The following is a 26,317-nucleotide window of genomic DNA, read 5'->3' on the forward strand; positions in this document are numbered from 1 at the left end:
AAAAACTTCATTTTAAAAAGTTTTTCAACAGTTAAAGCTTACAGCACCTGGTATTCCCAGGAGGTCTCCCATCCAAGTACTAACCAGGCCCAAGCCTTCTTAGCTTCCGAGATCAGACGAGACCGGGCGTTCTTGGGCTGGTATGGCCGTAAGCAATCTCTGCTTGAAAATCTTGGACTTTAAACAACCTAGGCTTGAAAACATATCACAGAGTGAAAATACCTCTTAACTTACTTTAGATAAAAACTAACAAAGCGATGCAAAAAAACTTCATTTTAAAAAGTTTTTCAACAGTTAAAGCTTACAGCACCTGGTATTCCCAGGAGGTCTCCCATCCAAGTACTAACCAGGCCCAAGCCTTCTTAGCTTCCGAGATCAGACGAGACCGGGCGTTCTTGGGCTGGTATGGCCGTAAGCAATCTCTGCTTGAAAATCTTGGACTTTAAACAACCTAGGCTTGAAAACATATCACAGAGTGAAAATACCTCTTAACTTACTTTAGATAAAAACTAACAAAGCGATGCAAAAAAACTTCATTTTAAAAAGTTTTTCAACAGTTAAAGCTTACAGCACCTGGTATTCCCAGGAGGTCTCCCATCCAAGTACTAACCAGGCCCAAGCCTTCTTAGCTTCCGAGATCAGACGAGACCGGGCGTTCTTGGGCTGGTATGGCCGTAAGCAATCTCTGCTTGAAAATCTTGGACTTTAAACAACCTAGGCTTGAAAACATATCACAGAGTGAAAATACCTCTTAACTTACTTTAGATAAAAACTAACAAAGCGATGCAAAAAAACTTCATTTTAAAAAGTTTTTCAACAGTTAAAGCTTACAGCACCTGGTATTCCCAGGAGGTCTCCCATCCAAGTACTAACCAGGCCCAAGCCTTCTTAGCTTCCGAGATCAGACGAGACCGGGCGTTCTTGGGCTGGTATGGCCGTAAGCAATCTCTGCTTGAAAATCTTGGACTTTAAACAACCTAGGCTTGAAAACATATCACAGAGTGAAAATACCTCTTAACTTACTTTAGATAAAAACTAACAAAGCGATGCAAAAAAACTTCATTTTAAAAAGTTTTTCAACAGTTAAAGCTTACAGCACCTGGTATTCCCAGGAGGTCTCCCATCCAAGTACTAACCAGGCCCAAGCCTTCTTAGCTTCCGAGATCAGACGAGACCGGGCGTTCTTGGGCTGGTATGGCCGTAAGCAATCTCTGCTTGAAAATCTTGGACTTTAAACAACCTAGGCTTGAAAACATATCACAGAGTGAAAATACCTCTTAACTTACTTTAGATAAAAACTAACAAAGCGATGCAAAAAAACTTCATTTTAAAAAGTTTTTCAACAGTTAAAGCTTACAGCACCTGGTATTCCCAGGAGGTCTCCCATCCAAGTACTAACCAGGCCCAAGCCTTCTTAGCTTCCGAGATCAGACGAGACCGGGCGTTCTTGGGCTGGTATGGCCGTAAGCAATCTCTGCTTGAAAATCTTGGACTTTAAACAACCTAGGCTTGAAAACATATCACAGAGTGAAAATACCTCTTAACTTACTTTAGATAAAAACTAACAAAGCGATGCAAAAAAACTTCATTTTAAAAAGTTTTTCAACAGTTAAAGCTTACAGCACCTGGTATTCCCAGGAGGTCTCCCATCCAAGTACTAACCAGGCCCAAGCCTTCTTAGCTTCCGAGATCAGACGAGACCGGGCGTTCTTGGGCTGGTATGGCCGTAAGCAATCTCTGCTTGAAAATCTTGGACTTTAAACAACCTAGGCTTGAAAACATATCACAGAGTGAAAATACCTCTTAACTTACTTTAGATAAAAACTAACAAAGCGATGCAAAAAAACTTCATTTTAAAAAGTTTTTCAACAGTTAAAGCTTACAGCACCTGGTATTCCCAGGAGGTCTCCCATCCAAGTACTAACCAGGCCCAAGCCTTCTTAGCTTCCGAGATCAGACGAGACCGGGCGTTCTTGGGCTGGTATGGCCGTAAGCAATCTCTGCTTGAAAATCTTGGACTTTAAACAACCTAGGCTTGAAAACATATCACAGAGTGAAAATACCTCTTAACTTACTTTAGATAAAAACTAACAAAGCGATGCAAAAAAACTTCATTTTAAAAAGTTTTTCAACAGTTAAAGCTTACAGCACCTGGTATTCCCAGGAGGTCTCCCATCCAAGTACTAACCAGGCCCAAGCCTTCTTAGCTTCCGAGATCAGACGAGACCGGGCGTTCTTGGGCTGGTATGGCCGTAAGCAATCTCTGCTTGAAAATCTTGGACTTTAAACAACCTAGGCTTGAAAACATATCACAGAGTGAAAATACCTCTTAACTTACTTTAGATAAAAACTAACAAAGCGATGCAAAAAAACTTCATTTTAAAAAGTTTTTCAACAGTTAAAGCTTACAGCACCTGGTATTCCCAGGAGGTCTCCCATCCAAGTACTAACCAGGCCCAAGCCTTCTTAGCTTCCGAGATCAGACGAGACCGGGCGTTCTTGGGCTGGTATGGCCGTAAGCAATCTCTGCTTGAAAATCTTGGACTTTAAACAACCTAGGCTTGAAAACATATCACAGAGTGAAAATACCTCTTAACTTACTTTAGATAAAAACTAACAAAGCGATGCAAAAAAACTTCATTTTAAAAAGTTTTTCAACAGTTAAAGCTTACAGCACCTGGTATTCCCAGGAGGTCTCCCATCCAAGTACTAACCAGGCCCAAGCCTTCTTAGCTTCCGAGATCAGACGAGACCGGGCGTTCTTGGGCTGGTATGGCCGTAAGCAATCTCTGCTTGAAAATCTTGGACTTTAAACAACCTAGGCTTGAAAACATATCACAGAGTGAAAATACCTCTTAACTTACTTTAGATAAAAACTAACAAAGCGATGCAAAAAAACTTCATTTTAAAAAGTTTTTCAACAGTTAAAGCTTACAGCACCTGGTATTCCCAGGAGGTCTCCCATCCAAGTACTAACCAGGCCCAAGCCTTCTTAGCTTCCGAGATCAGACGAGACCGGGCGTTCTTGGGCTGGTATGGCCGTAAGCAATCTCTGCTTGAAAATCTTGGACTTTAAACAACCTAGGCTTGAAAACATATCACAGAGTGAAAATACCTCTTAACTTACTTTAGATAAAAACTAACAAAGCGATGCAAAAAAACTTCATTTTAAAAAGTTTTTCAACAGTTAAAGCTTACAGCACCTGGTATTCCCAGGAGGTCTCCCATCCAAGTACTAACCAGGCCCAAGCCTTCTTAGCTTCCGAGATCAGACGAGACCGGGCGTTCTTGGGCTGGTATGGCCGTAAGCAATCTCTGCTTGAAAATCTTGGACTTTAAACAACCTAGGCTTGAAAACATATCACAGAGTGAAAATACCTCTTAACTTACTTTAGATAAAAACTAACAAAGCGATGCAAAAAAACTTCATTTTAAAAAGTTTTTCAACAGTTAAAGCTTACAGCACCTGGTATTCCCAGGAGGTCTCCCATCCAAGTACTAACCAGGCCCAAGCCTTCTTAGCTTCCGAGATCAGACGAGACCGGGCGTTCTTGGGCTGGTATGGCCGTAAGCAATCTCTGCTTGAAAATCTTGGACTTTAAACAACCTAGGCTTGAAAACATATCACAGAGTGAAAATACCTCTTAACTTACTTTAGATAAAAACTAACAAAGCGATGCAAAAAAACTTCATTTTAAAAAGTTTTTCAACAGTTAAAGCTTACAGCACCTGGTATTCCCAGGAGGTCTCCCATCCAAGTACTAACCAGGCCCAAGCCTTCTTAGCTTCCGAGATCAGACGAGACCGGGCGTTCTTGGGCTGGTATGGCCGTAAGCAATCTCTGCTTGAAAATCTTGGACTTTAAACAACCTAGGCTTGAAAACATATCACAGAGTGAAAATACCTCTTAACTTACTTTAGATAAAAACTAACAAAGCGATGCAAAAAAAACTTCATTTTAAAAAGTTTTTCAACAGTTAAAGCTTACAGCACCTGGTATTCCCAGGAGGTCTCCCATCCAAGTACTAACCAGGCCCAAGCCTTCTTAGCTTCCGAGATCAGACGAGACCGGGCGTTCTTGGGCTGGTATGGCCGTAAGCAATCTCTGCTTGAAAATCTTGGACTTTAAACAACCTAGGCTTGAAAACATATCACAGAGTGAAAATACCTCTTAACTTACTTTAGATAAAAACTAACAAAGCGATGCAAAAAAACTTCATTTTAAAAAGTTTTTCAACAGTTAAAGCTTACAGCACCTGGTATTCCCAGGAGGTCTCCCATCCAAGTACTAACCAGGCCCAAGCCTTCTTAGCTTCCGAGATCAGACGAGACCGGGCGTTCTTGGGCTGGTATGGCCGTAAGCAATCTCTGCTTGAAAATCTTGGACTTTAAACAACCTAGGCTTGAAAACATATCACAGAGTGAAAATACCTCTTAACTTACTTTAGATAAAAACTAACAAAGCGATGCAAAAAAACTTCATTTTAAAAAGTTTTTCAACAGTTAAAGCTTACAGCACCTGGTATTCCCAGGAGGTCTCCCATCCAAGTACTAACCAGGCCCAAGCCTTCTTAGCTTCCGAGATCAGACGAGACCGGGCGTTCTTGGGCTGGTATGGCCGTAAGCAATCTCTGCTTGAAAATCTTGGACTTTAAACAACCTAGGCTTGAAAACATATCACAGAGTGAAAATACCTCTTAACTTACTTTAGATAAAAACTAACAAAGCGATGCAAAAAAACTTCATTTTAAAAAGTTTTTCAACAGTTAAAGCTTACAGCACCTGGTATTCCCAGGAGGTCTCCCATCCAAGTACTAACCAGGCCCAAGCCTTCTTAGCTTCCGAGATCAGACGAGACCGGGCGTTCTTGGGCTGGTATGGCCGTAAGCAATCTCTGCTTGAAAATCTTGGACTTTAAACAACCTAGGCTTGAAAACATATCACAGAGTGAAAATACCTCTTAACTTACTTTAGATAAAAACTAACAAAGCGATGCAAAAAAACTTCATTTTAAAAAGTTTTTCAACAGTTAAAGCTTACAGCACCTGGTATTCCCAGGAGGTCTCCCATCCAAGTACTAACCAGGCCCAAGCCTTCTTAGCTTCCGAGATCAGACGAGACCGGGCGTTCTTGGGCTGGTATGGCCGTAAGCAATCTCTGCTTGAAAATCTTGGACTTTAAACAACCTAGGCTTGAAAACATATCACAGAGTGAAAATACCTCTTAACTTACTTTAGATAAAAACTAACAAAGCGATGCAAAAAAACTTCATTTTAAAAAGTTTTTCAACAGTTAAAGCTTACAGCACCTGGTATTCCCAGGAGGTCTCCCATCCAAGTACTAACCAGGCCCAAGCCTTCTTAGCTTCCGAGATCAGACGAGACCGGGCGTTCTTGGGCTGGTATGGCCGTAAGCAATCTCTGCTTGAAAATCTTGGACTTTAAACAACCTAGGCTTGAAAACATATCACAGAGTGAAAATACCTCTTAACTTACTTTAGATAAAAACTAACAAAGCGATGCAAAAAAACTTCATTTTAAAAAGTTTTTCAACAGTTAAAGCTTACAGCACCTGGTATTCCCAGGAGGTCTCCCATCCAAGTACTAACCAGGCCCAAGCCTTCTTAGCTTCCGAGATCAGACGAGACCGGGCGTTCTTGGGCTGGTATGGCCGTAAGCAATCTCTGCTTGAAAATCTTGGACTTTAAACAACCTAGGCTTGAAAACATATCACAGAGTGAAAATACCTCTTAACTTACTTTAGATAAAAACTAACAAAGCGATGCAAAAAAACTTCATTTTAAAAAGTTTTTCAACAGTTAAAGCTTACAGCACCTGGTATTCCCAGGAGGTCTCCCATCCAAGTACTAACCAGGCCCAAGCCTTCTTAGCTTCCGAGATCAGACGAGACCGGGCGTTCTTGGGCTGGTATGGCCGTAAGCAATCTCTGCTTGAAAATCTTGGACTTTAAACAACCTAGGCTTGAAAACATATCACAGAGTGAAAATACCTCTTAACTTACTTTAGATAAAAACTAACAAAGCGATGCAAAAAAACTTCATTTTAAAAAGTTTTTCAACAGTTAAAGCTTACAGCACCTGGTATTCCCAGGAGGTCTCCCATCCAAGTACTAACCAGGCCCAAGCCTTCTTAGCTTCCGAGATCAGACGAGACCGGGCGTTCTTGGGCTGGTATGGCCGTAAGCAATCTCTGCTTGAAAATCTTGGACTTTAAACAACCTAGGCTTGAAAACATATCACAGAGTGAAAATACCTCTTAACTTACTTTAGATAAAAACTAACAAAGCGATGCAAAAAAACTTCATTTTAAAAAGTTTTTCAACAGTTAAAGCTTACAGCACCTGGTATTCCCAGGAGGTCTCCCATCCAAGTACTAACCAGGCCCAAGCCTTCTTAGCTTCCGAGATCAGACGAGACCGGGCGTTCTTGGGCTGGTATGGCCGTAAGCAATCTCTGCTTGAAAATCTTGGACTTTAAACAACCTAGGCTTGAAAACATATCACAGAGTGAAAATACCTCTTAACTTACTTTAGATAAAAACTAACAAAGCGATGCAAAAAAACTTCATTTTAAAAAGTTTTTCAACAGTTAAAGCTTACAGCACCTGGTATTCCCAGGAGGTCTCCCATCCAAGTACTAACCAGGCCCAAGCCTTCTTAGCTTCCGAGATCAGACGAGACCGGGCGTTCTTGGGCTGGTATGGCCGTAAGCAATCTCTGCTTGAAAATCTTGGACTTTAAACAACCTAGGCTTGAAAACATATCACAGAGTGAAAATACCTCTTAACTTACTTTAGATAAAAACTAACAAAGCGATGCAAAAAAACTTCATTTTAAAAAGTTTTTCAACAGTTAAAGCTTACAGCACCTGGTATTCCCAGGAGGTCTCCCATCCAAGTACTAACCAGGCCCAAGCCTTCTTAGCTTCCGAGATCAGACGAGACCGGGCGTTCTTGGGCTGGTATGGCCGTAAGCAATCTCCGCTTGAAAATCTTGGACTTTAAACAACCTAGGCTTGAAAACATATCACAGAGTGAAAATACCTCTTAACTTACTTTAGATAAAAACTAACAAAGCGATGCAAAAAAAATTCATTTTAAAAAGTTTTTCAACAGTTAAAGCTTACAGCACCTGGTATTCCCAGGAGGTCTCCCATCCAAGTACTAACCAGGCCCAAGCCTTCTTAGCTTCCGAGATCAGACGAGACCGGGCTGGTATGGCCGTAAGCAATTGCTGCTTGAAAATCTTGGACTTTAAACAACCTAGGCTTGAAAACATATCACAGAGTGAAAATACCTCTTAACTTACTTTAGATAAAAACTAACAAAGCGATGCAAAAAAACTCCATTTTAAAAAGTGTTGGAAAAATGTATATATGTTATCATGTAATTACTTCTTTTATTCATATCCTTTAAGCACGAATATGTATTAATCCTTGGAATATTACTGACAACTCTTAATCATTAACAAACCTCAAAGCAAAGGTTTTAAGTTTGCAGGACTGCATGACCGCGACCTGAGGACCAACAACAAGCAGACCATGATGAACCAGAGTCCAATCACCTGAAGAATCTACAGACGAATATGAACATGTCACCATGTCACCATGACTCGACCAAAGATCAATTCATAAGACTACGTGTAATACACAATTATTAACTAATATGGTGTGATTTTATGTGAACCCTAATGAACCTACCAAATAAAAGAAGGAGATGCGATGAAGGACGCCAGAGCTTTTGGAAGCCTGTTGTAAGGCGTGACTTCCGTTTGCTCTCCTTGCAAGTAAAACGGACTCAAATGCTTTGTGTCTTTCTTCTCTTTGTTTAGTAAATGTTATACTGACAGATAAACCTAACATTTAATTGGTCCTTCGAGCCGGATCCCAAGATACCGAAAGATCACCAGCAGACGGAGCGGAAAATCACCAGGAAAACCGTGGCCACGGTCAGAAAGACCCTTTTTGGGACTGGGAGAAACCGACTGTCGGCTGGGATCCGTAGGTTGAACGGGATCCTGTAATTGAGAGAAGACACGGGGTAAGTTGACTCTTATTTAAAATGGTATGAATGATTTGGTAACAAGAGGTTACATAATAAGAAGTTACAAGAGGTAACTGGGGTAACAAGAGGTTACTTAAGCAAAACCCTGGGTATTCTAGACTCTGGCAGGTAAAAGGGCAGTTTTTAAGTTCCGTGGGGAGGTGCAGACTCCTCTGCCGGGTGGCAGTTAAATTCTGTGGGGAAGCGGACTCCTCTGCTTGAAAAAAAAACGTTCAATAATACTCATACAGGTGTATGAGCGTGCGCGCAGGTGTGAATGTGTGAATGAGAGGGAGTGAAAGTCACTTGATTGACACTCCATATAAAAACTCACAGGGGGTAAACCGTGGCCTCTCGTGGAAGCAAACGCAAGGTTTTTCCCACCTCAAAGCATTTGGGGTCGAAGTGGAAAACACCACGAGAGGAATTTTTATACACTGTCCTGTGATCAGTTACCAGTGTTTTAGGTTACCCTAGGTACGACGTACACACTGGTCGAAATTTTACTTAAAAATGGGTAAGGGGTCCAGTAAACCTGAACCAAAAGAGAAACTAAAATGTAAGGACTGGAAGTAGGTAGAGCAAGTAAATAAGGCTTACGTCGAACCGTTAAATAAATGGATAACGAAATATAAATTCGACGGGCAACTGAGGGTAAAAAGTTTAATAGAGTACTGGGAGCCATTAAACTGGGATGTAAGAATAAGGAAAAGCAAATGAAGAAAGAAGGGGTTGAAGCTTTAATGCATTGGATTAAAATAGCTGGGAAAAGAGAAGAGGGAGAGAGAAAAGGCAGGCAGGCTGGAGCAAAGAGCAAGGAGGAGGGGGAATTCACTGTATAAAAAACTGATAACACCATTCTGTTTCATCGCACGGAGGACGATGAGTCAGTAATCAGAGGGAGCCGTAAGGGAGGGGTGAGCGAAGCTTATAAAGAAGGAGCAGAAGCAGAAGGGGCGATGAATTTGCCGCACATTCCCTCTGCTCCTGCAATCCCACATATATATCCTAATTTAGACAAATTGGAAAATCCCCCTGCTTATGACCCTAACGGTAGCACTCCCACACCAAATACTAGATCTCGGGGGAAAGTACAAAATTGGTCTAAAAAATGGGGTGAAGTGTTTGACAATTCCTCCGAACCGCAAAAATTGGCAGTAACTGAAGCAAATCAATATCCCCTTATAGAGGTGGCCAACCCTAATGTGGACTCAGGTGAACAGTCTACAACCCTCTTGGTATATCGGACCTGGACGCAGGACGATATAAAAAGAGTGGTGGAGGGCGTCACTTCCTATAAGGAGGATATGCAAAAATTCGAAGAAGATATGGAAGGAATAAGACATTCTTATCACTTAAATGGGAGAGAGGTACAGCAGATATATATGCAAGCAATGGGACACGATTGGCACCATGTAAAAGGTAACTGGTCTCCTTTAAGGGTTACAGGAGACCTTCTAAAACACGATGACACAGAATTGAGAAATAAAACAAATGACTTATTGGGAAGAATACGGGAAAGGTACAGAAAGAGAGCAAATTACACTGAAATTGGGAGAGTTAAACAAGAGGAGAATGAGAAGTTTGAGGATTATAAACTAAGAATGGAAGCTGTTTTTAAACTGCATAGCGGTCTTAGAGATGACGGGGCTGATGGGGGTGTGTACCATCAGCAATTAAAAAATGCTTTGCATAATGGATCAAAAGACTGTGTGCGCAGTTGGGTAGATAAACATATGATAGGAATGCCCACTAGGAGCTTGGATGAGTACATTGATCACGCCGTTCACATCGACAAATTAATAAGAACTAAAAAAGTAAAAGATAAACTTACAAAGAAACCGGACACCTTTTGGGGAAGTATCGGGACCGACGCGGAAACATTTTACCAGGACAGCCGAGGTAGAGGGAGACAGAGAGGACACTTCCAAAAGGGCAGAGTAGGAAGGAGAGGAGGTATCCAGGGACGAGGGTGGACACCACGTAACCAATGGGGAGCAGGCTGCTGGTCTTGCGGGAAGCCTGGGCATGTTGCCAAAGACTGTCGTTCAGGGCCAAAAGATAACACAGCATGACTAGAACAGAAACTGCATGGTCCAAAGTCCACAGAGTATGAAACTCATGTGGATTTAAATTTGGAAGAAATTTTTTCTTTAAATCAAGAAAGACTAGAAATAGTCTTAATGGTAAATGGGAAAGAAATCACATTCCTCTGTGACTCTGGAGCATGCAGAACTACATGTAAGGAATACATACCCTATAGTGAACTAAGTGATGAGGTAGTAATTGTACGATCAGCTAATGGGGGTAAAACTGTAGTCACTGTTTCTAAACCAGTTTGGGTAAGAGATCCTAAAGGTATATCATGCAAAATGTCCATCCTTTTTATGCCAGAATGTCCTGTTAATTTGTTGGGAAGAGATGGCTTACTCAATCTAGGTTTGGCGCTCGTCTCCACTCCTGAGGGGAGACTGGTCATCAAACGCAGAGCCGAGCTACAACGAGGTGACCTTTTCCCCCTAGAAGGAAGACGCGTTCCAAATTTTTACTACACACTCGACATATCTGACCAAGAACCTCATAAGGTGGGAACTGAATTGCTAAAGGTAGGAGGACAAGTGGGACACTGTCAACCTATCATGACAGGTGTGGAACCCATGCCCTCTGATGAACTACACGTCACCATGTGGTACAAAAACACTCCTGGGCCTGATCCAACATATGAAAAGAAACTGTCACAACTCACCCCAACAACCATAACAATTTCTTGCGTTTACTCGGACGGGCAAGGTAACGTGGTGGCAGAGGTCACCTTACCCACCCCACTCAGAGCCATGCTCCGGGGATGGTACCCACCTCACATCTCATTGTATAAAAACAAGGAGAGGGGTTGGAAGTCGTTGGGTAACATAGTTCAAGAAGGTGACAGTGCAACGGATTGGACAGACATAGGCGACCAATTGGTACATAGCGCTCACACAGGCTTGACCAGGAAATGGCTGTATTGGACAATACAGACCAAGGCTGGAGTACGTATAGACTCCGGACACCAGTGACATCTTCTACTAACTGAAGAAGATGAATCACAACTAGCTCAAGTACCTCAATCATTGTGGTCACAAGGACCCTCTGATGTTGGACTGATAAAAGGAATATTGCCAGTACAAATCAGACCCAAAACAGAATATCGACCCTGCATACGACAATATCCACTTAAACCTGATGCACTAGAAGGCATAACACCAGTAATACATGATTTACAACGAGCAGGGGTTATTATAGAATGTGACGATTCCCCCTGCAACACACCAATATTCCCAGTGAAAAAGCAAGCTCCTTCAACGGGATGGAGGATGGTACAGGATCTGCAGGCAGTAAATGCTGCAGTAACACAACGGGCTCCATGTGTTCCTGACCCACACACATTGCTGAATTCTTTAAGATCAGATGCACAAATATTTACTGTGGTTGACATTAGTAATGCTTTTTTCTCCATTCCCATTGACAAAGACAGCCAATTTTGGTTTGCTTTCACATTCAGGGGGAAACGATACACCTATCCTAGACTTCCCCAGGGCTACTGCGAAAGCCCTACTATATATTCACAAGCCATGCATGCTAGCATGTCCAAATTTCAACCACCTGGGGGAAGTCAAATACTACTCTATGTTGACGATATATTAGTGGCTTCTCCGAGTCTAGAAGTATGCAAAGAAGACACTGTGGCCCTTTTTAAACACCTAGCTCAGGAGGGGCACAAAGTCAGTAAAAACAAACTACAATTATGGAAACCACAGGTCAAATATCTAGGCCACCACCTTAGTGCAGGTGGCAGAACTATTCTAGAAGAATGGAAAACAGCAGTCCTACAGGCGCCAAAACCAATTACTAAGAAACAAATGATGTCATTCTTAGGCTTGACCAATTATTGTAGAAGTTGGGTTCCAAACTACGCGGAAATTACTTCCCCACTCACAGCTTTAATTTACTCTGAAGACCTAAAAATGACATCACCACTGAACTGGACGTCAGATGCAGAGAAAGCTTTTTGTGATATTAAACAAGCACTGACCTCCAGTTTAGCTTTAGCCTTGCCAAATTATAGTAAACCGTTTATACAGATGGTGGACTGCAAAGACAAGTACATGACTTCTGTTTTAAGTCAACAACATGGAGATAAATTGAGACCAATAGCTTATTTTTCTTCCAAATTAGATAATGTAGCTTGCGCATTACCACATTGTGTGAGAGCGGTGATAGCAGCGTCAATGGCAGTAGAAGTGAGTGCCGGAATAGTTCTATTCCACCCATTGACCCTTAAGGTCCCACACGCAGTAGCGGCTTTACTACTGCAAACTAACATGATCTTTTTATCACCTGCAAGGCACCTCTCCTGCATGGCCACGCTGCTGTCACAGCCACACCTCACCATCGAACGATGCAACACATTGAACCCAGCCACATTGCTACCCTTACCTGATGATGGAGAGCAACACGACTGCCAAGCACTAGCAGAACACACAACTAAATCTAGGTTAGATTTAAGCGACCAACCTTTGTCTCAGGGAGAGGTAGTGTTCGTTGATGGCTCTTCAAGGAAAAATGATTTGGGTAAAACACTAACGGGTTATGCTGTAGTAACAATAGACACCGTACTTAAAGCTGGACACTTGCCATCAACTTTTTCAGCACAAGCTGCCGAGATTGTCGCTCTGACTGAGGCATGTAAATTAATGAAAGGGAAAGATGTCACCATTTATACTGACAGTCAATATGCATTTGCTACAGTTCACACATTTGCTCAGTATTGGCATAACCGAGGAATGGTCACATCTACTGGGAAACCAGTGACGCACGCTCAATTACTAAAAGAATTGTTAAAAGCTGTCCATCTACCTGCTACATTAGCTGTATGTAAATGTGCAGCACACACAAATTCCAAAGACACAATTTCACTCGGTAATGCCTTTGCTGACCGCATAGCAAAACAAGCTGCTGAACAAAGTATACAAGTTTTGTTTACAGACCAAGACCAATTGATAACTTCTGACATTCTCATTGACATGCAACAACAAAGCGCTCCACCTGAGATAGACACATGGATAAAGCATGGGGCTACAAAACAAAACAAAATTTATATGTGACCCCGGGGGAAACCAATCCTACCAAAGAATATGTATAAATGGGCTGCAATATTGAGCCATGGGCAATCACATGTCTCAACAGGAGGGATGGTAGGACTGGTACAAAAAAATTTCACCACATATGGGTTTAACCTATATTCAAAAAACTTTTGTAGAGCATGTTTGATCTGTGCTAAACATAACAGCCAAGGTAATTTAAGACCAAAACGTGGGCAGTTTCCAAAACCACAATACCCATTCCAAACAATACACATGGATTTTATCCAACTCAGTAAAAGTGAAGGAAAGGAATACTGTTTAGTCATTATAGATGCATTCTCTAAATGGATAGAACTATTTCCAACCAAACATCCAGATGCATTGACAGTAGCAAAAGCCTTATGTAAAGATATTATTCCACGCTATGGAATACCTGAAAAAATATACAGCGATAACGGGACTCATTTTGTAAATCAGATGGTAACTAATATAGGAAAAATGTTTCACATTAATTTGAAAAATCACTGCAGTTATCATCCACAGAGTGCAGGATTAGTGGAACGAATGAATGGAACTATAAAAAACTGACTAAAAAAGTGTATGGAAGAAACACATCGACCATGGACACAATGTTTAGAGTTAGTAAAACTATACATCAATATTACTAGCACAACTGGTTTAACCCCTTATGAAACCCTGTTTGGAAGACCATATAGATTACCTTACTTTCAAAACCAATGGGAAACAGAGGAAGATGAAGGAGCATTCGGGAGTGGAAACGACCATGTGGGATTCCTGGATGAAAGTATTTGGGAAATACAGAGCTCTAGTTCAATCTGTTTTAGTTTCAATGGCTGTATTTGCAGCAATTCTGACATTGTGTGGATGTTGTTGTATTCCCTGTCTACGCAGTCTTGTGAACCGTCTCATCACTACCGCCTTATCACCAAGGGATGTTGAGCCTACACAGGCGTACCCACTTTTGGAAAATGAAGAATTTTACGGGAGCTATGATTTTAGTGACTTCAAGCTAACTCAACTTTTTCAAGAGAGTCCTCTACAAGAAAAAGACGACTGACCTTTTGTGTGTAAATGTATTTCTCATTGTATGAACTAATAGTTGAAAATCCTAAAGGAAGAGATTATTAGGGAAGCTAACAAAAGAGTAAATAACATGATAAACAGGAGGGAAATGTTGGAAAAATGTATATATGTTATCATGTAATTACTTCTTTATTCATATCCTTTAAGCACGAATATGTATTAATCCTTGGAATATTACTGACAACTCTTAATCATTAACAAACCTCAAAGCAAAGGTTTTAAGTTTGCAGGACTGCATGACCGCGACCTGAGGACCAACAACAAGCAGACCATGATGAACCAGAGTCCAATCACCTGAAGAATCTACAGACGAAGATGAACATGTCACCATGTCACCATGACTCGACCAAAGATCAATTCATAAGACTACGTGTAATACACAATTATTAACTAATATGGTGTGATTTTATGTGAACCCTAATGAACCTACCAAATAAAAGAAGGAGATGCGATGAAGGACGCCAGAGCTTTTGGAAGCCTGTTGTAAGGCGTGACTTCCATTTGCTCTCCTTGCAAGTAAAACGGACTCAAATGCTTTGTGTCTTTCTTCTCTTTGTTTAGTAAATGTTATACTGACAGATAAACCCAACAAAAAGTTTTTCAACAGTTAAAGCTTACAGCACCTGGTATTCCCATGAGGTCTCCCATCCAAGTACTAACGAGGCCCAAGCCTTCTTAGCTTCCGAGATCAGACGAGACCGGGCGTTCTTGGACTGGTTTGGCCGTAAGCAATCCCTGCTTGAAAATCTTGGACTTTAAACAACCTAGGCTTGAAAAAATATCACAGAGTGAAAATACCTCTTAACTTACTTTAGATAAAAACTAACAAAACGATGCAAAAAAACTTCATTTTAAAAAGTTTTTCAACAGTTAAAGCTTACAGCACCTGGTATTCCCAGGCAGTCTCCCATCCAAGTACTAACCAGGCCAAAGCCTTCTTAGCTTCTGAGATCAGACAAGACCGGGGCGTTCTTCGGCTGGTATGGCCGTAAGCAATCTCTGCTTGAAAATCTTGGACTTTAAACAACCTAGACTTGAAAACTTATCACAGAGTGGAAATACCTCTTAACTTACTTTAGAAAAAAACTAACAAAGCGATGCAAAAAAACTTCATTTTAAAAAGATTTTCAACAGTTAAAGCTTACAGCACCTGGTATTCCCATGAGGTCTCCCATCCAAGTACTAACCAGGCCCAAGCCTTCTTAGCTTCCGAGATCAGACAAGACCGGGCGTTCTTCGGCTGGTATGGCCGTAAGCAATCTCCGCTTGAAAATCTTGGACTTTAAACAACCTAGGCTTGAAAACATATCACAGAGTGAAAATACCTCTTAACTTACTTTAGATAAAAACTAACAAAGCGATGCAAAAAAACTTCATTTTAAAAAGTTTTTCAACAGTTAAAGCTTACAGCACCTGGTATTCCCAGGAGGTCTCCCATCCAAGTACTAACCAGGCCCAAGCCTTCTTAGCTTCCGAGATCAGACGAGACCGGGCGTTCTTGGGCTGGTATGGCCGTAAGCAATCTGCTGCTCTAAAATCTTGGACTTTAAACAACCTAGGCTTGAAAACATATCACAGAGTGAAAATACCTCTTAACTTACTTTAGATAAAAACTAACAAAGCGATGCAAAAAAACTTCATTTTAAAAAGATTTTCAACAGTTAAAGCTTACAGCACCTGGTATTCCCAGGAGGTCTCCCATCCAAGTACTAACCAGGCCCAAGCCTTCTTAGCTTCCAAGATCAGACGAGACCGGGCGTTCTTGGGCTGGTATGGCCGTAAGCAATCTCTGCTTGAAAATCTTGGACTTTAAACAACCTAGGCTTGAAAACATATTACAGAGTGAAAATACCTCTTAACTTACTTTAGATAAAAACTAACAAAGCGATGCAAAAAAACTTCATTTTAAAAAGTTTTTCAACAGTTAAAGCTTACAGCACCTTGTATTCGCAGGAGGTCTCCCATCCAAGTACTAAACAGGCCCAAGCCTTCTTAGCTTCTGAGATAAGACGAGACCGGGCGTTCTTGGGCTGGTATGGCCGTAAGCAATCTCTGCTTGAAAATCTTGGACTTTAAACAACCTAGACTTGAAAACATATCGCAGAGTGAAAATACCTCTTAACTTACTTTAGATAAAAACTAACAAAGCGATGCAAAAAAATTCATTTTAAAAAAGTTTTTCAACAGTTAAAGCTTACAGCACCTGGTATTCCCTGGAGGTCTCCCATCCAAGTACTAACCAGGCCCAAGCCTTGTTAGCTTCCGAGATCAGACGAGACCGGGCGTTCTTGGGCTGGTATGGCCGTAAGCAATCTCTGCTTGAAAATCTTGGACTTTAAACAAGCTAGGCTTGAAAACATATCACAGAGTGAAAATACCTCTTAACTTACTTTAGATAAAAACTAACAAAGTGATGCAAAAAAACTCATTTTAAAAAGTTTTTCAACAGTTAAAGCTTAAAGCACCTGGTATTCCCAGGAGGTCTCCGATCCAAGTACTAACCAGGCCCAAGCCTTCTTAGCTCCCAAGATCAGACGAGACCGGGCGTTCTTGGGCTGGTATGGCCGTAAGCAATCTTTGCTTGAAAATCTTGGACTTTAAACAACCTAGACTTGAAAACATATCACAGAGTGAAAATACCTCTTAACTTACTTTAGATGAAAACTAACAAAGCGATGCAAAAAAACTTAATTTTAAAAAGTTTTTCAACAGTTAAAGCACCTGGTATTCCCAGGAGGTCTCCCATCCAAGTACTAACCAGGCTCAGGCCATCTTAGCTTCCGAGATTAGACAAGACCGGGCGTTCTTGGGCTGTTATTGCCGTAAGCAATCTCTGCTTGAAAATCTTGGACTTTAAACAACCTAGGCTTGAAAACATATCACAGAGTGAAAATACCTCTTAACTTATTTTAGATAAAAACTAACAAAGCGATGCAAAAAAACTTCATTTTAAAAAGTTTTTCAACAGTTAAAGCTTACAGCACCTTGTATTCGCAGGAGGTCTCCCATCCAAGTACTAAACAGGCCCAAGCCTTCTTAGCTTCCGAGATCAAACGAGACCGGGCGTTCTTGGGCTGGTATGGCTGTAAGCAATCTCTGCTTGAAAATCTTGGACTTTAAACAACCTAGACTTGAAAACATATCACAGAGGGAAAATACCTCTTAACTTACTTTAGATAAAAACTAACAAAGCGATCCAAAAAAACTTCATTTTAAAAATTTTTTCAACAGTTAAAGCTTACAGCACCTGGTATTCCCAGGAGGTCTCCCATCCAAGTACTAACCAGGCCCAAGCCTTCTTAGCTTCCGAGATCAGACGAGACCGGGCGTTCTTGGGCTGGTATGGCCGTAAGCAATCTCTGCTTGAAAATCTTGGACTTTAAACAACCTAGACTTGAAAACATATCACAGAGTGAAAATACCTCTTAACTTACTTTAGATGAAAACTAACAAAGCGATGCAAAAAAACTTAATTTTAAAAGGTTTTTCAACAGTTAAAGCTTACAGCACCTGGTATTCCCAGGAGGTCTCCCATCCAAGTACTAATCAGGCCCAAGCCTTCTTAGCTTCCGAGATCAGACGAGACCGAGGGCAGATGAGACCAGGCGTTCTTGGGCTGGTATGGCCGTAAGCAAGCTCTGCTTGAAAATCTTGGACTTTAAATAACCTAGGCTTGAAAACATATCACAGAGTGAAAATACCTCTTAACTTACTTTAGATAAAAACTAACAAAGCGATGCAAAAAACTTCATTTTAAAAAGTTTTTCAACAGTTAAAGCACCTGAAATTCCCAGGAGGTCTCCCATCTAAGTACTAGCCAGGCCCAAGCCTTCTTAGCTTCTGAGATCAGACGAGACCGGGCGTTCTTGGGCTGGTATGGCCGTAAGCAATCTCTGCTTGAAAATCTTGGACTTTAAACAACCTAGGCTTGAAAACATATCACAGAGTGAAAATACCTCTTAACTTACTTTAGATAAAAACGAACAAAGCGATGCAAAAAAACTTCTTTTTAAAAAGTTTTTCAACAGTTAAAGCTTACAGCACCTGGTATTCCCAGGAGGTCTCCCATCCAAGTACTAACCAGGCCCAAGCCTCCTTAGCTTCCTAGATCAGACGAGACCGGGCGTTCTTGGGCTGGTATGGCCGTAAGCAATCTCTGCTTGAAAATCTTGGACTTTAAACAACCTAGGCTTGAAAACATATCACAGAGTGAAAATACCTCTTAACTTACTTTAGATAAAAACTAACAAAGCGATGCAAAAAAACTTCTTTTAAAAAGTTTTTCAACAGTTAAAGCTTACAGCACCCGGTATTCCCAGGAGGTCTCCCATTCAAGTACTAACCAGGCCCAAGCCTCGTTAGCTTCCGAGATCAGACGAGACCGGGCGCTCTTGAGCTGGTATGGCCGTAAGCAATATCTGCTTGAAAATCTTGGACTTTAAACAACCTAGGCTTGAAAACATATCACAGAGTGAAAATACCTCTTAACTTACTTTAGATAAAAACTAACAAAGCGATGCAAAAAAACTTCATTTTAAAAAGTTTTTCAACAATTAAAGCTTACAGCACCTGGTATTCCCAGGAGGTCTCCCATCCAAGTACTAACCAGGCCCAAGCCTTCTTAGCTTCCGAGATCAGACGAGACCGGGCGTTCTTGGGCTGGTATGGCCGTAAGCAATCTCTGCTTGAAAATCTTGGACTGTTAAACAACCTAGGCTTGAAAACATATCACAGAGTGAAAATACCACTTAACTTACTTTAGATAAAAACTAACAAAGCGATGCAAAAAAACTTCATTTTAAAAAGTTTTTCAACAATTAAAGCTTACAGCACCTGGTATTCCCAGGAGGTCTCCCATCCAAGTACTAACCAGGCCCAAGCCTTCTTAGCTTCCGAGATCAGATGAGACCGGGCGTTCTTGGGCTGGTATGGCCGTAAGCAAGCTCTGCTTGAAAATCTTGGACTTTAAATAACCTAGGCATGAAAACATATCACAGAGTGAAAATACCTCTTATTTTACTTTAGATAAAAACTAACAAAGCGATGCAAAAAAACTTCATTTTAAAAAGTTTTTCAACAGTTAAAGCTTACAGCACCTGGTATTCCCAGGAGGTCTCCCATCCAAGTACTAACCAGGCCCAAGCCTTCTTAGCTTCCGAGATCAGACGAGACCGGGCGTTCTTGGGCTGGTATGGCCGTAAGCAATCTCTGCTTGAAAATCTTGGATGTTAAACAACCTAGGCTTGAAAACATATCACAGAGTGAAAATACCACTTAACTTACTTTAGATAAAAACTAACAAAGCGATGCAAAAAAACTTCATTTTAAAAAGTTTTTCAACAGTTAAAGCACCTGAAATTCCCAGGAGGTCTCCCATCCAAGTACTAGCCAGGCCCAAGCTTTCTTAGCTTCTGAGATCAGACGAGACCGGGCGTTCTTGGGCTGGTATGGCCGTAAGCAATCTCTGCTTGAAAATCTTGGACTTTAAACAACCTAGGCTTGAAAACATATCACAGAGTGAAAATACCTCTTAACTTACTTTTATATAAAAAATAACAAAGCGATGCAAAAAAACTTCATTTTTAAAAGTTTTTCAACAGTTAAAGCTTACAGCACCTGGTATTCCCAGGAGTTCTCCCATCCAAGTACTAACCAGGCCCAAGCCTTCTTAGCTTCCGAGATCAGACGAGACCAAGATCAGATGAGACCGGGCGTTCTTGGGCTGGTATAGCCGTAAGCAAGCTCTGCTTGAAAATCTTGGACTTTAAATAACCTAGGCTTGAAAACATATCACAGAGTGAAAATACCTCTTAACTTACTTTAGATAAAAACTAACAAAGCGATACAAAAAACTTTATTTTAAAAAGTTTTTCAACAGTTAAAGCACCTGGTATTCCCAGGAGGTCTCCCATCCAAGTACTAACAATGCCCAAGCCTTCTTAGCTTCCGAGATCAGACGAGACCGGGCGTTCTTGGGCTGGTATGGCCGTAAGCAATCTCTGCTTGAAAATCTTGGACTTTAAACAACCTAGGCTTGAAAACATATCACAGAGTGAAAATATCTCTTAACTTACTTTAGATAAAAACTAACAAAACGATGCAAAAAAACTTCTTTTTAAAAAGTTTTTCAACAGTTAGAGCTTACAGCACCTGGTATTCCCAGGAGGTCTCCCATCCAAGTACTAACCAGGCCCAAGCCTCCTTAGCTTCCGAGATCAGACGAGACCGGGCGTTCTTGAGCTGGTATGGCCGTAAGCAATCTCTGCTTGAAAATCTTGGACTTTAAACAACCTAGGCTTGAAAACATATCACAGAGTGAAAATACCTCTTAACTTACTTTAGATAAAAACTAACAAAGCGATGCAAAAAAACTTCATTTTAAAAAGTTTTTCAACAGTTAAAGCTTACAGCACCTGGTATTCCCAGAAGGTCTCCCATCCAAGTACTAACCAGGCCCAAGCCTTCTTAGCTTCCGAGATCAGACGAGACCGGGCGTTCTTGGGCTGGTAATGCCGTAAGCAATCTCTGCTTGAAAATCTTGGTCTTTAAACAACCTAGGTTTGAAAACATATCACAGAGTGAAAATACCTCTTAACTTACTTTAGATAAAAACTAACAAAGCGATGCAAAAAAACTTCATTTTAAAAAGTTTTTCAACAATTAAAGCATACAGCACCTGGTATTCCCAGGACGTCTCCCATCCAAGTACTAACCAGGGCCAAGCCTTCTTAGCTTCTGAGATCAGATAAGACCGGGTGTTCTTAGGCTGGTATGGCCGTAAGCAAGCTCTGCTTGAAAATCTTGGACTTTAAACAACCTAGGCTTGAAAACATATCACAGAGTGAAAATACCTCTTAACTTACTTTAGATAAAAACTAACAAAGCGATGCAAAAAAACTTCATTTAAAAAGTTTTTCAACAGTTAAAGCACCTGGTATTCCCATGAGGTCTCCCATCCAAGTACTAACCAGGCCCAAGCCTTCTTAGCTTCCGAGATCAGACGAGACCGGGCGTACTTGGGCTGGTATGGCCGTAAGCAATCTCTGCTTTAAAATCTTGGACTTTAAACAACCTAGGCTTGAAAACATATAACAGAGTGAAAATACCTCTTAACTTACTTTAGATAAAAACTAACAAAGCGATGCAAAAAAAATTCATTTTAAAAAGTTTTTCAACAGTTAAAGCTTACAGCACCTGGTATTCCCAAGAGGTCTCCCATCCAAGTACTAACCAGGCCCAAACCTTCTTAGCTTCCGAGATCAGACGAGACCGGGCGTTCATTGGCTGGTATGGCCGTAAGCAATCTCTGCTTGAAAATCTTGGACTTTAAACAACCTAGGCTTGAAAACATATCACAGAGTGAAAATACCTCTTAACTTACTTTAGATAAAAACTAACAAAGCGATGCAAAAAAACTTCATTTTAAAAAGTTTTTCAACAGTTAAAGCTTACAGCACCTGGTATTCCCAGGAGGTCTCCCATCCAAGTACTAACCAGGCCCAAGCCTTCTTAGCTTCCGAGATCAGACGAGACCGGGCGTTTTTGGGAGGGTATGGCCGTAAGCAGTCTCTGCTTGAAAATCTTGGACTTTAAACAACCTAGGCTTGAAAACATATCACAGAGTGAAAATACCTCTTAACCTACTTTAGATAAAAACTAACAAGCGATGAAAAAAAAATCTTCATTTTAAAAAGTTTTTCAACAGTTAAAGCTTACAGCACCTGGTATTCCCAGGAGGTCTCCCATCCAAGTACTAACCAGGCCCAAGCCTTCTTAGTTTCCGAGATCAGACGAGACAGGGCGTTCTTGGGCTGGTATGGCCGTAAGCAATCTCTGCTTGAAAATCTTGGACTTTAAACAACCTAGGCTTGAAAACATATCACAGAGTGAAAATACCTCTTAACTTACTTTAGTTAAAAATAAACAAAGCGATGTAAAAAAAATTCATTTTAAAAAGTTTTTCAACAGTTAAAGCTTACAGCACCTGGTATTGCCAGGAGGTCTCCCATCCAAGTTTAAAGTCCAAGATTTTCAAGCAGAGATTGCTTACGGCCATACCAGCCCAAGAACGCCTGGTCTCGTCTGATCTCGGAAGCTAAGAAGGCTTGGGCCTGGTTAGTACTTGGATGGGAGACCTCCTGGGAATACCAGGTGCTGTAAGCTTTAACTGTTGAAAAACTTTTTAAAATGAAGTTTTTTTGCATCGCTTTGTTTGTTTTTATCTAAAGTAAGTTAAGAGGTATTTTCACTCTGTGATATGTTTTCAAGCCTAGGTTGTTTAAAGTCCAAGATTTTCAAGCAGAGATTGCTTACGGCCATACCAGCCCAAGAACGCCCGGTCTCGTCTGATCTCGGAAGCTAAGAAGGCTTGGGCCTGGTTAGTACTTGCATGGGAGACCTCTTGGGAATACCAGGTGCTTTAACTGTTGAAAAACATTTTAAAATGAAGTTTTTTTGCATCGCTTTGTTAGTTTTTATCTAAAGTAAGTTAAGAGGTATTTTCACTCTGTGATATGTTTTCAAGCCTAGGTTGTTTAAAGTCAAAGATTTTCAAGCAGAGATTGCTTACGGCCATACCAGCCCAAGAACGCCCGGTCTCGTCTTATCTCGGAAGCTAAGAAGGCTTGGGCCTGGTTAGTACTTGGATGGGAGACCTCCTGGGAATACCAGGTGCTGTAAGCTTTAACTGTTGAAAAACTTTTTAAATTGAAGTTTTTTTGCATCGCTTTGTTAGTTTTTATCTAAAGTAAGTTAAGAGGTATTTTCACTCTGTGATATCTTTTCAAGCCTAGGTTGTTTAAAGTCCAAGATTTTCAAGCAGAGATTGCTTACGGCCATACCAGCCCAAGAACGCCCGGTCTCGTCTGATCTCGGAAGCTAAGAAGGCTTGGGCCTGGTTAGTACTTGGATGGTAGACCTCCTGGGAATACCAGGTGCTGTAAGCTTTAACTGTTGAAAAACTTTTTAAAATGAAGTTTTTTTGCATCGCTTTGTTAGTTTTTATCTAAAGTAAGTTAAGAGGTATTTTCACTCTGTGATATGTTTTCAAGCCTAGGTTGTTTAAAGTCCAAGATTTTCAAGCAGAGATTGCTTACGGCCATACCAGCCCAATAACGCCCGGTCTCGTCTGATCTCGGAAGCTAAGAAGGCTTGGGCCTGGTTAGTACTTGGATGGTAGACCTCCTGGGAATACCAGGTGCTGTAAGCTTTAACTGTTGAAAAACTTTTTAAAATGAAGTTTTTTTGCATCGCTTTGTTAGTTTTTATCTAAAGTAAGTTGAGAGGTATTTTCACTCTGTGATATGTTTTAAAGCCTAGGTTGTTTAAAGTCCAAGATTTTCAAGCAGAGATTGCTTACGACCATACCAGCCCAAGAACGCCCGGTCTCGTCTGATCTCGGAAGCTAAGAAGACTTGGGCCTGGTTAGTACTTGGATGGGAGACCTCCTGGGAATACCAGGTGCTTTAAACGGTTGAAAAACATTTTAAAATGAAGGTTTTTTTGCATCGCTTAGTTAGTTTTTATCTAAAGTAAGTTAAGAGGTATTTTCACTCTGTGATATGTTTTCAAGCCTAGGTTGTTTAAAGTCCAAGATTTTCAAGCAGAGATTGCTTACGGCCATACCAGCCCAAGAACGCCCGGTCTCGTCTGATCTCAGAAGCTAAGAAGGCTTGGGCCTGGTTAGTACTTGGATGGGAGACCTCCTGGGAATTCCAGGTGCTGTAAGCTTTAACTGTTGAAAAACTTTTTAAAATGAAGTTTTTTTGCATCGCTTTGTTAGTTTTTATCTAAAGTAAGTTAAGAGGTATTTTCACTCTGTGATATGTTTTCAAGCCTAGGTTGTTTTAAAGTCCAAGATTTTCAAGCAGAGATTGCTTACGGCCATTCCAGCCCAAGAACGCCCGGTCTCGTCTGATCTCGGAAGCTAAGAAGGCTTGGGCCTGGTTAGTACTTGGATGGGAGACCTCCTGGGAATACCAGGCGCTGTAAGCTTTAACTGTTGAAAAACTTTTTAAAATGAAGTTTTTTTGCATCGCTTTGTTAGTTTTTATCTAAAGTAAGTTAAGAGGTATATTCACTCTGTGATATGTTTTCAAGCCTAGGTTGTTTAAAGTCCAAGATTTTCAAGCAGAGATTGCTTACGGCCATACCAGCCCAAGAACGCCCGGTCTCGTCTGATCTCGGAAGCTAAGAAGGCTTGGGCCTGGTTAGTACTTGGATGGGAGAACTCCTGGGAATACCAGGTGCTGTAAGCTTTAACTGTTGAAAAACTTTTTAAAATGAAGTTTTTTGCATCGCTTTGTTAGTTTTTATCTAAAGTAAGTTAAGAGGTATTTTCACTCTGTGATATGTTTTCAAGCCTAGGTTGTTTAAAGTCCAAGATTTTCAAGCAGAGATTGCTTACGGCCATACCAGCCCAAGAACGCCCGGTCTCGTCTGATCTCAGAAGCTAAGAAGGCTTGGGCCTGGTTAGTACTTGGATAGGAGACCTCCTGGGAATTCCAGGTGCTGTAAGCTTTAACTGTTGAAAAACTTTTTAAAATGAATTTTTTTTGCATCGCTTTGTTAGTTTTTATCTAAAGTACGTTAAGAGGTATTTTCACTCTGTGATATGTTTTCAAGCCTAGGTTTTTTAAAGTCCAAGATTTTCAAGCAGAGATTGCTTACGGCCATACCAGCCCAAGAACACCCGGTCTCGTCTGATCTCGGAAGCTAAGAAGGCTTGGGCCTGGTTAGTACTTGGATGGGAGACCTCCTGGGAATACCAGGTGCTGTAAGCTTTAACTGTTGAAAAACTTTTTAAAATGAAGTTTTTTTGCATCGCTTTGTTAGTTTTTATCTAAAGTAAGTTAAGAGGTATTTTCACTCTGTGATATGTTTTCAAGCCTAGGTTGTTTAAAGTCCAAGATTTTCAAGCAGAGATTGCTTACGGCCATACCAGCCCAAGAACGCCCGGTCTCGTCTGATCTCGGAAGCTAAGAAGGCTTGGGCCTGGTTAGTACTTGGATGGGAGACCTCCTGGGAATACCAGGTGCTTTAAGCTTTAACTGTTGAAAAACTTTTTAAAATGAATTTTTTTTGCATTGCTTTGTTAGTTTTTATCTAAAGTAAGTTAAGAGGTATTTTCAGTCTGTGATATGTTTTCAAGTCTAGGTTGTTTAAAGTCCAAGATTTTCAAGCAGAGATTGCTTACGGCCATACCAGCCCAAGAACGCCCGGTCTCTTCTGATCTCGGAAGCTAAGAAGGCTTGGGCCTGGTAAGTACTTTGATGGGAGACCTCCTGGGAAAACCAGGTGCTTTAACTGTTGAAAAACTTTTTAAAATGAAGTTTTTTTGCATCGCATTGTTAGTTTTTATCTAAAGTAAGTTAAGAGGTATTTTCACTCTGTGATATGTTTTCAAGCTTAGGTTGTTTAAGGTCCAAGATTTTCAAGCAGAGATTGCTTACGGCCATACCAGCCCAAGAACGCCCGGTCTCGTCTGATCTCGGAAGCTAAGAAGGCTTGGGCCTGGTTAGTACTTGGATGGGAGACCTCCTGGGAATACCAGGTGCTTTAACTGTTGAAAAACATTTTAAAATGAAGGTTTTTTGCATCGCTTAGTTAGTTTTTATCTAAAGTAAGTTAAGAGGTATTTTTCACTCTGTGATATGTTTTCAAGCCTAGGTTGTTTAAAGTCCAAGATTTTCAAGCAGAGATTGCTTACGGCCAAACCAGCCCAAGAATGCCCGGTCTCGTCTGATCTCGGAAGTTAAGAAGGCTTGGGCCTGGTTAGTACTTGGATGGGAGACCTCCTGGGAATACCAGGTGCTGTAAGCTTTAACTGTTGAAAAACTTTTAAAATGAATTTTTTTGCATCGCTTTGTTAGTTTTTATCTAAAGTAAGTTAAGAGGGTATTTTCACTCTGTGATATGTTTTCAAGCCTAGGTTGTTTAAAGTCAAAGATTTTCAAGCAGAGATTGCTTACGGCCATACCAGCCCAAAAACGCCCGGGTCTCGTCTTATCTCGGAAGCTAAGAAGGCTTGGG

General features: G+C 40.9%; 53 non-coding genes and 18 pseudogenes across 53 annotated transcripts; 15 read left to right on the forward strand and 56 right to left on the reverse strand.

The window, feature by feature from the left end:
- Window positions 1-35: 35 nt before the first annotated feature.
- Window positions 36-154, reverse strand: LOC114777874 (5S ribosomal RNA). The gene has a single exon (XR_003746070.1). It is a non-coding gene; the product is annotated as a 5S ribosomal RNA (ribosomal RNA).
- A 144-nt stretch (window positions 155-298) lies between these two features.
- Window positions 299-417, reverse strand: LOC114777875 (5S ribosomal RNA). The gene has a single exon (XR_003746071.1). It is a non-coding gene; the product is annotated as a 5S ribosomal RNA (ribosomal RNA).
- Window positions 418-561: 144 nt separating this feature from the next.
- On the reverse strand, window positions 562-680 carry LOC114777876 (5S ribosomal RNA). The gene has a single exon (XR_003746072.1). It is a non-coding gene; the product is annotated as a 5S ribosomal RNA (ribosomal RNA).
- A 144-nt stretch (window positions 681-824) lies between these two features.
- On the reverse strand, window positions 825-943 carry LOC114777877 (5S ribosomal RNA). The gene has a single exon (XR_003746073.1). It is a non-coding gene; the product is annotated as a 5S ribosomal RNA (ribosomal RNA).
- Window positions 944-1,087: 144 nt separating this feature from the next.
- On the reverse strand, window positions 1,088-1,206 carry LOC114777878 (5S ribosomal RNA). The gene has a single exon (XR_003746074.1). It is a non-coding gene; the product is annotated as a 5S ribosomal RNA (ribosomal RNA).
- Window positions 1,207-1,350: 144 nt separating this feature from the next.
- LOC114777879 (5S ribosomal RNA) lies at window positions 1,351-1,469 on the reverse strand. Its single transcript, XR_003746075.1, has one exon. It is a non-coding gene; the product is annotated as a 5S ribosomal RNA (ribosomal RNA).
- Window positions 1,470-1,613: 144 nt separating this feature from the next.
- Window positions 1,614-1,732, reverse strand: LOC114777880 (5S ribosomal RNA). Its single transcript, XR_003746076.1, has one exon. It is a non-coding gene; the product is annotated as a 5S ribosomal RNA (ribosomal RNA).
- Window positions 1,733-1,876: 144 nt separating this feature from the next.
- Window positions 1,877-1,995, reverse strand: LOC114777881 (5S ribosomal RNA). The gene has a single exon (XR_003746077.1). It is a non-coding gene; the product is annotated as a 5S ribosomal RNA (ribosomal RNA).
- Window positions 1,996-2,139: 144 nt separating this feature from the next.
- Window positions 2,140-2,258, reverse strand: LOC114777882 (5S ribosomal RNA). The gene has a single exon (XR_003746078.1). It is a non-coding gene; the product is annotated as a 5S ribosomal RNA (ribosomal RNA).
- A 144-nt stretch (window positions 2,259-2,402) lies between these two features.
- LOC114777884 (5S ribosomal RNA) lies at window positions 2,403-2,521 on the reverse strand. The gene has a single exon (XR_003746080.1). It is a non-coding gene; the product is annotated as a 5S ribosomal RNA (ribosomal RNA).
- Window positions 2,522-2,665: 144 nt separating this feature from the next.
- On the reverse strand, window positions 2,666-2,784 carry LOC114777885 (5S ribosomal RNA). Its single transcript, XR_003746081.1, has one exon. It is a non-coding gene; the product is annotated as a 5S ribosomal RNA (ribosomal RNA).
- Window positions 2,785-2,928: 144 nt separating this feature from the next.
- LOC114777886 (5S ribosomal RNA) lies at window positions 2,929-3,047 on the reverse strand. The gene has a single exon (XR_003746082.1). It is a non-coding gene; the product is annotated as a 5S ribosomal RNA (ribosomal RNA).
- A 144-nt stretch (window positions 3,048-3,191) lies between these two features.
- Window positions 3,192-3,310, reverse strand: LOC114777887 (5S ribosomal RNA). The gene has a single exon (XR_003746083.1). It is a non-coding gene; the product is annotated as a 5S ribosomal RNA (ribosomal RNA).
- Window positions 3,311-3,454: 144 nt separating this feature from the next.
- LOC114777888 (5S ribosomal RNA) lies at window positions 3,455-3,573 on the reverse strand. Its single transcript, XR_003746084.1, has one exon. It is a non-coding gene; the product is annotated as a 5S ribosomal RNA (ribosomal RNA).
- A 144-nt stretch (window positions 3,574-3,717) lies between these two features.
- On the reverse strand, window positions 3,718-3,836 carry LOC114777889 (5S ribosomal RNA). Its single transcript, XR_003746085.1, has one exon. It is a non-coding gene; the product is annotated as a 5S ribosomal RNA (ribosomal RNA).
- A 145-nt stretch (window positions 3,837-3,981) lies between these two features.
- On the reverse strand, window positions 3,982-4,100 carry LOC114777890 (5S ribosomal RNA). Its single transcript, XR_003746086.1, has one exon. It is a non-coding gene; the product is annotated as a 5S ribosomal RNA (ribosomal RNA).
- Window positions 4,101-4,244: 144 nt separating this feature from the next.
- LOC114777891 (5S ribosomal RNA) lies at window positions 4,245-4,363 on the reverse strand. The gene has a single exon (XR_003746087.1). It is a non-coding gene; the product is annotated as a 5S ribosomal RNA (ribosomal RNA).
- Window positions 4,364-4,507: 144 nt separating this feature from the next.
- LOC114777892 (5S ribosomal RNA) lies at window positions 4,508-4,626 on the reverse strand. Its single transcript, XR_003746088.1, has one exon. It is a non-coding gene; the product is annotated as a 5S ribosomal RNA (ribosomal RNA).
- Window positions 4,627-4,770: 144 nt separating this feature from the next.
- LOC114777893 (5S ribosomal RNA) lies at window positions 4,771-4,889 on the reverse strand. The gene has a single exon (XR_003746089.1). It is a non-coding gene; the product is annotated as a 5S ribosomal RNA (ribosomal RNA).
- Window positions 4,890-5,033: 144 nt separating this feature from the next.
- LOC114777895 (5S ribosomal RNA) lies at window positions 5,034-5,152 on the reverse strand. Its single transcript, XR_003746091.1, has one exon. It is a non-coding gene; the product is annotated as a 5S ribosomal RNA (ribosomal RNA).
- A 144-nt stretch (window positions 5,153-5,296) lies between these two features.
- On the reverse strand, window positions 5,297-5,415 carry LOC114777896 (5S ribosomal RNA). The gene has a single exon (XR_003746092.1). It is a non-coding gene; the product is annotated as a 5S ribosomal RNA (ribosomal RNA).
- A 144-nt stretch (window positions 5,416-5,559) lies between these two features.
- LOC114777897 (5S ribosomal RNA) lies at window positions 5,560-5,678 on the reverse strand. The gene has a single exon (XR_003746093.1). It is a non-coding gene; the product is annotated as a 5S ribosomal RNA (ribosomal RNA).
- A 144-nt stretch (window positions 5,679-5,822) lies between these two features.
- LOC114777898 (5S ribosomal RNA) lies at window positions 5,823-5,941 on the reverse strand. The gene has a single exon (XR_003746094.1). It is a non-coding gene; the product is annotated as a 5S ribosomal RNA (ribosomal RNA).
- Window positions 5,942-6,085: 144 nt separating this feature from the next.
- Window positions 6,086-6,204, reverse strand: LOC114777899 (5S ribosomal RNA). Its single transcript, XR_003746095.1, has one exon. It is a non-coding gene; the product is annotated as a 5S ribosomal RNA (ribosomal RNA).
- Window positions 6,205-6,348: 144 nt separating this feature from the next.
- LOC114777900 (5S ribosomal RNA) lies at window positions 6,349-6,467 on the reverse strand. The gene has a single exon (XR_003746096.1). It is a non-coding gene; the product is annotated as a 5S ribosomal RNA (ribosomal RNA).
- A 144-nt stretch (window positions 6,468-6,611) lies between these two features.
- LOC114777901 (5S ribosomal RNA) lies at window positions 6,612-6,730 on the reverse strand. The gene has a single exon (XR_003746097.1). It is a non-coding gene; the product is annotated as a 5S ribosomal RNA (ribosomal RNA).
- A 144-nt stretch (window positions 6,731-6,874) lies between these two features.
- On the reverse strand, window positions 6,875-6,993 carry LOC114777902 (5S ribosomal RNA). The gene has a single exon (XR_003746098.1). It is a non-coding gene; the product is annotated as a 5S ribosomal RNA (ribosomal RNA).
- Window positions 6,994-7,137: 144 nt separating this feature from the next.
- LOC114777946 (uncharacterized) lies at window positions 7,138-7,246 on the reverse strand (annotated as a pseudogene).
- Window positions 7,247-14,898: 7,652 nt separating this feature from the next.
- LOC114777933 (uncharacterized) lies at window positions 14,899-15,017 on the reverse strand (annotated as a pseudogene).
- Window positions 15,018-15,161: 144 nt separating this feature from the next.
- Window positions 15,162-15,281, reverse strand: LOC114777949 (uncharacterized; annotated as a pseudogene).
- A 144-nt stretch (window positions 15,282-15,425) lies between these two features.
- Window positions 15,426-15,544, reverse strand: LOC114777920 (5S ribosomal RNA). Its single transcript, XR_003746116.1, has one exon. It is a non-coding gene; the product is annotated as a 5S ribosomal RNA (ribosomal RNA).
- A 144-nt stretch (window positions 15,545-15,688) lies between these two features.
- On the reverse strand, window positions 15,689-15,807 carry LOC114777903 (5S ribosomal RNA). The gene has a single exon (XR_003746099.1). It is a non-coding gene; the product is annotated as a 5S ribosomal RNA (ribosomal RNA).
- A 145-nt stretch (window positions 15,808-15,952) lies between these two features.
- LOC114777912 (5S ribosomal RNA) lies at window positions 15,953-16,071 on the reverse strand. The gene has a single exon (XR_003746108.1). It is a non-coding gene; the product is annotated as a 5S ribosomal RNA (ribosomal RNA).
- A 144-nt stretch (window positions 16,072-16,215) lies between these two features.
- On the reverse strand, window positions 16,216-16,334 carry LOC114777947 (uncharacterized; annotated as a pseudogene).
- A 144-nt stretch (window positions 16,335-16,478) lies between these two features.
- LOC114777923 (5S ribosomal RNA) lies at window positions 16,479-16,597 on the reverse strand. The gene has a single exon (XR_003746118.1). It is a non-coding gene; the product is annotated as a 5S ribosomal RNA (ribosomal RNA).
- A 143-nt stretch (window positions 16,598-16,740) lies between these two features.
- On the reverse strand, window positions 16,741-16,859 carry LOC114777945 (uncharacterized; annotated as a pseudogene).
- A 137-nt stretch (window positions 16,860-16,996) lies between these two features.
- LOC114777953 (uncharacterized) lies at window positions 16,997-17,115 on the reverse strand (annotated as a pseudogene).
- Window positions 17,116-17,259: 144 nt separating this feature from the next.
- LOC114777931 (5S ribosomal RNA) lies at window positions 17,260-17,378 on the reverse strand. Its single transcript, XR_003746127.1, has one exon. It is a non-coding gene; the product is annotated as a 5S ribosomal RNA (ribosomal RNA).
- Window positions 17,379-17,522: 144 nt separating this feature from the next.
- On the reverse strand, window positions 17,523-17,641 carry LOC114777904 (5S ribosomal RNA). Its single transcript, XR_003746100.1, has one exon. It is a non-coding gene; the product is annotated as a 5S ribosomal RNA (ribosomal RNA).
- Window positions 17,642-17,785: 144 nt separating this feature from the next.
- Window positions 17,786-17,920, reverse strand: LOC114777934 (uncharacterized; annotated as a pseudogene).
- Window positions 17,921-18,056: 136 nt separating this feature from the next.
- Window positions 18,057-18,175, reverse strand: LOC114777948 (uncharacterized; annotated as a pseudogene).
- Window positions 18,176-18,319: 144 nt separating this feature from the next.
- On the reverse strand, window positions 18,320-18,438 carry LOC114777926 (5S ribosomal RNA). The gene has a single exon (XR_003746121.1). It is a non-coding gene; the product is annotated as a 5S ribosomal RNA (ribosomal RNA).
- Window positions 18,439-18,581: 143 nt separating this feature from the next.
- LOC114777927 (5S ribosomal RNA) lies at window positions 18,582-18,700 on the reverse strand. The gene has a single exon (XR_003746122.1). It is a non-coding gene; the product is annotated as a 5S ribosomal RNA (ribosomal RNA).
- A 144-nt stretch (window positions 18,701-18,844) lies between these two features.
- Window positions 18,845-18,963, reverse strand: LOC114777906 (5S ribosomal RNA). The gene has a single exon (XR_003746102.1). It is a non-coding gene; the product is annotated as a 5S ribosomal RNA (ribosomal RNA).
- A 145-nt stretch (window positions 18,964-19,108) lies between these two features.
- LOC114777956 (5S ribosomal RNA) lies at window positions 19,109-19,227 on the reverse strand. The gene has a single exon (XR_003746132.1). It is a non-coding gene; the product is annotated as a 5S ribosomal RNA (ribosomal RNA).
- Window positions 19,228-19,371: 144 nt separating this feature from the next.
- On the reverse strand, window positions 19,372-19,490 carry LOC114777907 (5S ribosomal RNA). Its single transcript, XR_003746103.1, has one exon. It is a non-coding gene; the product is annotated as a 5S ribosomal RNA (ribosomal RNA).
- Window positions 19,491-19,627: 137 nt separating this feature from the next.
- On the reverse strand, window positions 19,628-19,746 carry LOC114777951 (uncharacterized; annotated as a pseudogene).
- Window positions 19,747-19,891: 145 nt separating this feature from the next.
- Window positions 19,892-20,026, reverse strand: LOC114777939 (uncharacterized; annotated as a pseudogene).
- Window positions 20,027-20,162: 136 nt separating this feature from the next.
- LOC114777950 (uncharacterized) lies at window positions 20,163-20,281 on the reverse strand (annotated as a pseudogene).
- Window positions 20,282-20,425: 144 nt separating this feature from the next.
- LOC114777908 (5S ribosomal RNA) lies at window positions 20,426-20,544 on the reverse strand. Its single transcript, XR_003746104.1, has one exon. It is a non-coding gene; the product is annotated as a 5S ribosomal RNA (ribosomal RNA).
- Window positions 20,545-20,688: 144 nt separating this feature from the next.
- On the reverse strand, window positions 20,689-20,807 carry LOC114777925 (5S ribosomal RNA). The gene has a single exon (XR_003746120.1). It is a non-coding gene; the product is annotated as a 5S ribosomal RNA (ribosomal RNA).
- A 144-nt stretch (window positions 20,808-20,951) lies between these two features.
- On the reverse strand, window positions 20,952-21,070 carry LOC114777937 (uncharacterized; annotated as a pseudogene).
- A 136-nt stretch (window positions 21,071-21,206) lies between these two features.
- LOC114777936 (uncharacterized) lies at window positions 21,207-21,325 on the reverse strand (annotated as a pseudogene).
- A 144-nt stretch (window positions 21,326-21,469) lies between these two features.
- Window positions 21,470-21,588, reverse strand: LOC114777918 (5S ribosomal RNA). The gene has a single exon (XR_003746114.1). It is a non-coding gene; the product is annotated as a 5S ribosomal RNA (ribosomal RNA).
- Window positions 21,589-21,732: 144 nt separating this feature from the next.
- Window positions 21,733-21,851, reverse strand: LOC114777917 (5S ribosomal RNA). Its single transcript, XR_003746113.1, has one exon. It is a non-coding gene; the product is annotated as a 5S ribosomal RNA (ribosomal RNA).
- A 145-nt stretch (window positions 21,852-21,996) lies between these two features.
- Window positions 21,997-22,115, reverse strand: LOC114777932 (uncharacterized; annotated as a pseudogene).
- A 216-nt stretch (window positions 22,116-22,331) lies between these two features.
- On the forward strand, window positions 22,332-22,450 carry LOC114777910 (5S ribosomal RNA). The gene has a single exon (XR_003746106.1). It is a non-coding gene; the product is annotated as a 5S ribosomal RNA (ribosomal RNA).
- Window positions 22,451-22,594: 144 nt separating this feature from the next.
- LOC114777941 (uncharacterized) lies at window positions 22,595-22,713 on the forward strand (annotated as a pseudogene).
- A 137-nt stretch (window positions 22,714-22,850) lies between these two features.
- On the forward strand, window positions 22,851-22,969 carry LOC114777929 (5S ribosomal RNA). Its single transcript, XR_003746125.1, has one exon. It is a non-coding gene; the product is annotated as a 5S ribosomal RNA (ribosomal RNA).
- Window positions 22,970-23,113: 144 nt separating this feature from the next.
- On the forward strand, window positions 23,114-23,232 carry LOC114777911 (5S ribosomal RNA). The gene has a single exon (XR_003746107.1). It is a non-coding gene; the product is annotated as a 5S ribosomal RNA (ribosomal RNA).
- A 144-nt stretch (window positions 23,233-23,376) lies between these two features.
- On the forward strand, window positions 23,377-23,495 carry LOC114777909 (5S ribosomal RNA). The gene has a single exon (XR_003746105.1). It is a non-coding gene; the product is annotated as a 5S ribosomal RNA (ribosomal RNA).
- Window positions 23,496-23,639: 144 nt separating this feature from the next.
- LOC114777943 (uncharacterized) lies at window positions 23,640-23,758 on the forward strand (annotated as a pseudogene).
- A 139-nt stretch (window positions 23,759-23,897) lies between these two features.
- On the forward strand, window positions 23,898-24,016 carry LOC114777914 (5S ribosomal RNA). The gene has a single exon (XR_003746110.1). It is a non-coding gene; the product is annotated as a 5S ribosomal RNA (ribosomal RNA).
- A 145-nt stretch (window positions 24,017-24,161) lies between these two features.
- On the forward strand, window positions 24,162-24,280 carry LOC114777915 (5S ribosomal RNA). The gene has a single exon (XR_003746111.1). It is a non-coding gene; the product is annotated as a 5S ribosomal RNA (ribosomal RNA).
- Window positions 24,281-24,424: 144 nt separating this feature from the next.
- LOC114777924 (5S ribosomal RNA) lies at window positions 24,425-24,543 on the forward strand. The gene has a single exon (XR_003746119.1). It is a non-coding gene; the product is annotated as a 5S ribosomal RNA (ribosomal RNA).
- Window positions 24,544-24,686: 143 nt separating this feature from the next.
- Window positions 24,687-24,805, forward strand: LOC114777930 (5S ribosomal RNA). The gene has a single exon (XR_003746126.1). It is a non-coding gene; the product is annotated as a 5S ribosomal RNA (ribosomal RNA).
- A 144-nt stretch (window positions 24,806-24,949) lies between these two features.
- Window positions 24,950-25,068, forward strand: LOC114777854 (5S ribosomal RNA). The gene has a single exon (XR_003746051.1). It is a non-coding gene; the product is annotated as a 5S ribosomal RNA (ribosomal RNA).
- Window positions 25,069-25,212: 144 nt separating this feature from the next.
- Window positions 25,213-25,331, forward strand: LOC114777921 (5S ribosomal RNA). Its single transcript, XR_003746117.1, has one exon. It is a non-coding gene; the product is annotated as a 5S ribosomal RNA (ribosomal RNA).
- Window positions 25,332-25,475: 144 nt separating this feature from the next.
- Window positions 25,476-25,594, forward strand: LOC114777942 (uncharacterized; annotated as a pseudogene).
- Window positions 25,595-25,731: 137 nt separating this feature from the next.
- On the forward strand, window positions 25,732-25,850 carry LOC114777935 (uncharacterized; annotated as a pseudogene).
- Window positions 25,851-25,988: 138 nt separating this feature from the next.
- Window positions 25,989-26,107, forward strand: LOC114777913 (5S ribosomal RNA). The gene has a single exon (XR_003746109.1). It is a non-coding gene; the product is annotated as a 5S ribosomal RNA (ribosomal RNA).
- The last annotated feature ends 210 nt before the right edge of the window (window positions 26,108-26,317 follow it).

The sequence above is a fragment of the Denticeps clupeoides genome, unplaced genomic scaffold, assembly GCF_900700375.1.
Source record: "Denticeps clupeoides unplaced genomic scaffold, fDenClu1.1, whole genome shotgun sequence".
Taxonomy (NCBI): domain Eukaryota; kingdom Metazoa; phylum Chordata; class Actinopteri; order Clupeiformes; family Denticipitidae; genus Denticeps; species Denticeps clupeoides.